Genomic DNA, 5979 nt, shown 5'->3' with positions numbered 1-5979 from the left:
ATAGCAGTGGAGAGCACCAGGGTTAGTGGACACACTTCCTGCTGCCACCAGCCATAAACTTTTGACCACCCATCATCAGTGTACTATTGCACTCAGCATGACCCCCAAATAAAGTGGCTACAGTTTGATCTAGAGATCAATTCCTAAGTAGAACTGTAAAACAGTTCTCAGCGTTCAGACCATCCTCTGCTCCCATGCACCAACGTACATATAAACTCTTGTGGGGATTGGAGGGTGGGCCTAAGAATTGGTGGAGGTGGTATGTTCTTTTACCAACAGCAGAGGACAACTCTTAATTTTCCCTCCAGATGGAATTTGGCACTACCTTCCCCATCAATTAGATTCCACTTCCAAGTTAGTCAGATTTCTGACCATAAAGAAGAGAAAAAACACCACCACAACCACTAAAATGCCCAGTTAATTAAAATTATATAATATACCAGTGTTGATCCTTTCTTCCTTTAGAGAGACAAACATTACAGTAGTCAGTATGGTGGACTCAGCTTGTGGACATATAAAATGCTTTTAGCTGTGATAGCTTGAATAAAGAAGATTTCCAAACATACTGACACTCAGAGCTTTGAAAGCAAATAAATAAAAATGAAGTAACAATTCTCCTTTTCCAGATTAGCCAAGGGCATGTTTTTTCATCTCTTTCCTATACAGTAGTCTCAGAAATAATACCATAACTTAAATGCCACACTAGATCAGTGAAATCAACCTGAGACCTCTTAAAATTAGGCATGAAAATGGCATCTGCTCCCAATATTGAGAGACTCTAGACCAGGAGTCTTAACCTAACCCCAAAGGAATCCATAAATTTTAGGATGTCTGGGAGCTTGGATGAGAAAAAAATATATATACTTATTTTCACTAAATGATATTTATTTAGCATTTCCTTCCATTATGAATTTAAAAAAAAACATTATTATGAGAAGGGATCCACAAGTTTCTTTAGTCCTGTCCATAATATAAACAAGAGGCTCATATACACCTGGGAAATATTCAAAAAAGCAAGCACCAAGTTAACAAGTACTATTAAGTTTCTATTATGTGCTAGTCACTGTGGTAGGCATTGCGTATACAGTACAAAGAATCAAATGATGCCTGTTCTCAAGGAACTTAGATTCTATTGGAGCAGACAACACATACATATACAGATGTGTGTACAGAATAAATACAAAATGAATTCAAGGTAGGTAAGTATAAGATAGAGAAAGAGAGTACTAGCAAGCAAGTGAGATCAAGAAAGGCTTTGTGTGGTACTAGATCATGTCCTGAAAGAAGACAAGGCACCTTTGAGGCAGAGATGAGGAATGAGGGCATCCCAGGCATGTGGAACACATAGTACAAAAATAGGGAGACAGGAGAAGCAAAGACAACGTCGGTTTGGCTGGATCTTAGAGTAAGGGAATGGAATAATGCATTATGAGACCAGAAAGACAAGTTGGGACCAAGTTATGAATGGCTTTAAACAGCAAATAAAATTGGACCAGAAATTCAGAAATCCAGGTCTCAAATCCGCATGGATTTTCTAATATGCAGGGCCACAAATCTCTACTGCTTATCTTTTTAAGAAGAAAATTGAAAGTATTATAAAAGTGTTTCTCTTATGGCATATGGATTCACTAATTACTTCTAAATGGAAGTTATAAACAGCTAGCATATCAGATGTATTTATTTTTATTGATGTCTTTTGTTTTTATATCACATTCAATTCTGAATATATCTCTTCCCTCAACCTAGCAAGTTTAGTAGCTGCAGTTTAACTTAGTGATCAATTCCTAAGTCCAACTCTTCCTATAATTCTCAGTGTCCAGACACTCCCTTGCTTCCACACCTCAATATACTTGCTGACTCTTAGAGGGACTGGAGGAGGGGCAGGTGGGCCTAAGAATTGGTAGGTACTAACATAAAAATATTAAAAAGAGAAAAAAATAGTTTAGCAAAAGTAACAACATATCAACCCTAACAGTAAATGCAATATCCTATATGTATGGCCCTCTACCTCTGCAATAAAGAATGGGAAAGAACATCAGATTTATCAAACACCATACACTGTTCCAACTATTACACTCCAGATGAGTTATGGAGGAGGAGACGATTTAGATTGTTGGTACTTAATAACCCTCAGAGCAAGTTGGCCTTGGTGCTGTTCCACTCAGTGTCTTGCCTTTTTCTTTCTTCTTTTGTTTTTTTTTCTCCATCCTTTTTTCCTCACCTGTCTACTGAACAGTCCATGGTACACCCACATACTGCTTAGCTCTACTAGTGATTCTCATTAATAGTTAGAGGCTATTCACCACTATCTCATAGTAATCTAAATTTGTCCCATCTTATTTCACCCTAGGCCTCCAAACTTACCCAAAGATAGTAATGACGCTCCTTGTGAATCTTTAATTTTACTATTTAAAAAATAAAAAGATCAGCCCCACTTCAGTGTCACATCAGTAGCGCTGCAGTGTCAAGAAAATCCAGTTACCATTTTGTCCAGATCAGAGGGTGGATTAACTTTGATGTCTGTCTGAACCCTGTGTGATATGCCATTAGAGCTCTGACTCCCTACAAGCACTCACATTTTCACATACAAGGAAAGAGAAAGTGCCTGCTAGGAGCACAGACTGACTTTTCCACAGTGATTGAGATGAAAATCATGTACTTAGGCATCTGGACGGTAAGAACATTCTGTCATTTGGGTATGTATGGTTTTCCCCACGTCCCACTGGTCTTAATACCAAACTTTTCTAAGGCTTCCTTGAAATCCATTGTTGTTATGAAGACTCAACTGCAATTAAGACATTTTTAGAAGATACAAACATGCTGACATCAGACTATGGCACCTCTACAAGATAGATAGATGATCAGAGGTGACAAGTGGATGAGAAAAAGGGTTCCAAAGGCAGCAAGAGACTGTGTGTGCCTGTGTGTGTGGTGTGGACGCAGAGGCTGGGAGTAAAGCATCTCGAAATCTGAAGGATAACTGTGCATTTTGTAAGGCTACTGAATAGTCAGATGATTAGTAAAGGCTTTTTAGTGATGATGACAGTCTGTACTGGTGACATTGTTAGCCTGATTGTTTTGTTCATTATGTTTAAACCTCTAGATTAGAATTAGCTTGAAGGAGACAGAGAAACCATGGGTCTTTCATTAAGTCACCTAACTGATCTTTCTCCATCTAGTCTCTTCCCTCGACAATCAATTTTCCACATTGGTCTGACCATCTTGCTCCTCTGCTTAAGAAGTTTTAGTGACTCCCCTAGCCTTTAGGATCAGACATAAACTTGTCCATTTGGCCTTTAAAACACACTTGGTCTGGCTCCACCCTGTGTTTCCAAGCTGATTACTCATGGCTTCTCATCCCACATTCTGTGCTTCTGTGAGACTGGCCTACTTGCTGTTTCCTACACGTGACATGGCATTCCATCTCCTCCCCTTGTGTCTTTGCATAGGCTGTTGCCCATTCCTGAAATGCCTTCTTCTCACCTTTGGATCTTGGAAGCTCTAGCTCCCTTCAAGTTCAGCTCATATATCACCTCAGTCACCTCATTCTTTATTCCTCTAATTGTTAGAGTCCTTCCTCCCAAGTCAATGTATTTATTTTGTATATATCTTGCATTTACTTAGCTTTGAATATATAGTAACCTCCTAGTAGAATGTAAAGTCCTTAAGGGCAAGCAAAGACTGTTCCACTTTTGTTTTCCCATTCACTCACCAAGCCTAAAAGTGTCTAGAACAAAACATATGTTTAATATATGTTTGTTGATTGATTTATTGATTGAGGGAGGTACTGCTATGTGTCCATCTTGCAGTATCTTTCTTAGAGGGTGTCAAAGTACTTCAACAGAATGTTTGATTCTCTTGTGATGCCAGCTATTGATTACTTAGGGAAGGAAAATGAATGAATAAATGATGCATTTATTAAGTGCTTACTATCTGCAAAGCACTGTGCTAAGCACTAGAGATATAAATGGAAAAAGACAGTCTGCTCACATTCTGAGGGAGACAATACTTATGAAAGGTTTCAGTTGCAATTCAGATGGAAAAGTTTAATGGCCCTTACGGTACAGTGGCAAAGCAGATAGTAATGCCTCTTTTTTTACAATGTCATTTACACTGTTGAAATCATATCAGTTTTGATGTTGAACATCAGAACTTTGATAGTGCCAAGGACTTTGGTGACAAGAACTTTCTTTTCTGGGTCTTTGATAGATGTGGCTGTTATACCTGTCAGTATTGATATAACTCCCTTACTTCCAAAAATATGTCTATTCATCTACAAAGATCTCACATTTTAGAGCTATGCAAAGGCCTAAAAGCTGTGTGATTCTTAGCACCCTATCTACTTCTTTTTATGCAATTATGCTGCAGGCACTACAGAAGCAGAACCAGGCCACAGAAGACTAAGCTCAGGTCACTCTGTTTTTTTCTTTGTTTCATGCTTTGCTATGGTCAAAGAATTCATTACCTAATTGCTAGCCTACTAGCCACTGATGAGTGTCTCTATATATACAGCTAGACTGATCTTTAGAAAGTAGGCATAATCTGCTATTATCAGGACTATTAATCAAAGCCTTTTCTGCCATAGCTCATATGTTGCTGGCAGAGCCTTTAAGGGTCACTTCTGTACAACAATAATACATTGGAATGAAATTCTGCCCATATATGTGTGTATATGTGAATATACATCACACATATGCACATACACCCATACACACATACATATGTGTGTGTGCATATATATATTTCCCACAAAGCCCTCCTCCAATGCTTCATTGTGGTATAGAGGGTGAACCTAGATTCTTGAAGGTTATGCTTATTAGGAAACTCAGATAGGTTCTACCAAGCAAGAAAAGCATTTGAGTATAGGCCTAGTGACAGAGTACACATAAACTGTCTTGAGCACCAGTCTAATGATAATTAGCGAAACTCTTTACCAGGTTGGACTTTAATAGGCTGTCTACTAAGTTGTACAAAAATTGCAATCTGCCTAGAGGTAGAGTTCATGACTATTAAATAATGATCTTGGAAATGTGCATATATTTATTTATATAATTAAATATTTCATATATAACATACACATGTATGTACATATGTATATTTATATATATGTACACACACATACACAGACATATTTTTCCATTATTCTTTAAGTAAACATACAATCAATCAATCCGTAAGCATTTATTATGTGCCAGGCACTGTTCAAAATGCTGGGGATACAAAAAAAGGTAAAAGATGGTTCCTGCCCTCAAGGAGCTTACAATCTAAGTGGAGAGACAACATAAATGGACTGAAATGAGCAGAAGAAGTGAACTGGGTCGCAATCAAAGTAGATGGAGAGTGATGAGGTAGAAAAAGATGGAAAGAGGGAATTACACCAGATGAGTTCTAACCTGTAATGAGTCTCTGAGCTGAAACACAGAGCGTGCAGAAAGTTGAAAATGGGGAGGGATGAAGGTCAGGGGCAGGCGGAGGCCTTGTCACATTCATCTTTGTACCCTCAGGAATCTAACAATACATTTTCTATAGTAGGTGCTCAATAAACGGCCCTTGAATGTGTGATGTGGTGTCAGAGTGCTGGACTGGGAGTCCCCAGGGCAGAGGACTTGGGTTTGAATCCCACCCTGGAGCCCCGGTGGGTGTCCTTGTCCGTAGGTGAGCTGACGCCCCCCCAACCCCCTCATTCCACAGAGGGGAGGTCACGTGATTCGCTCAAGGCAGCCCAGACTTCAAACGTCCTTCCTCGGACCAAGAATCTCCCTGTGCCCCAGGGCTGTGGGACCGGGGCAGGATGAGGAGGGGGAGCCCGTGCCTGTTAGGCTATCCCCCCCACCCCACGCCGCTCCTTTCACCGTCCCCTCTCCCTCCCCGCTGCTTCCCTCCTTCCCCCTCCCTCTCCTCTTCCTTACACGCCTCCTCCACAGTCCTCCCTCCTCCCCCACTGAACACGCTCCCCGCCCCTCACCCCGGAAGTGAAAG

The sequence above is a fragment of the Phascolarctos cinereus genome, unplaced genomic scaffold (assembly GCF_003287225.1).
Source record: "Phascolarctos cinereus isolate Bilbo 61053 unplaced genomic scaffold, phaCin_HiC Scaffold_9;HRSCAF=440, whole genome shotgun sequence".
Classification (NCBI taxonomy): Eukaryota; Metazoa; Chordata; class Mammalia; order Diprotodontia; family Phascolarctidae; genus Phascolarctos; species Phascolarctos cinereus.
This window is presented reverse-complemented; position numbering follows the sequence as displayed.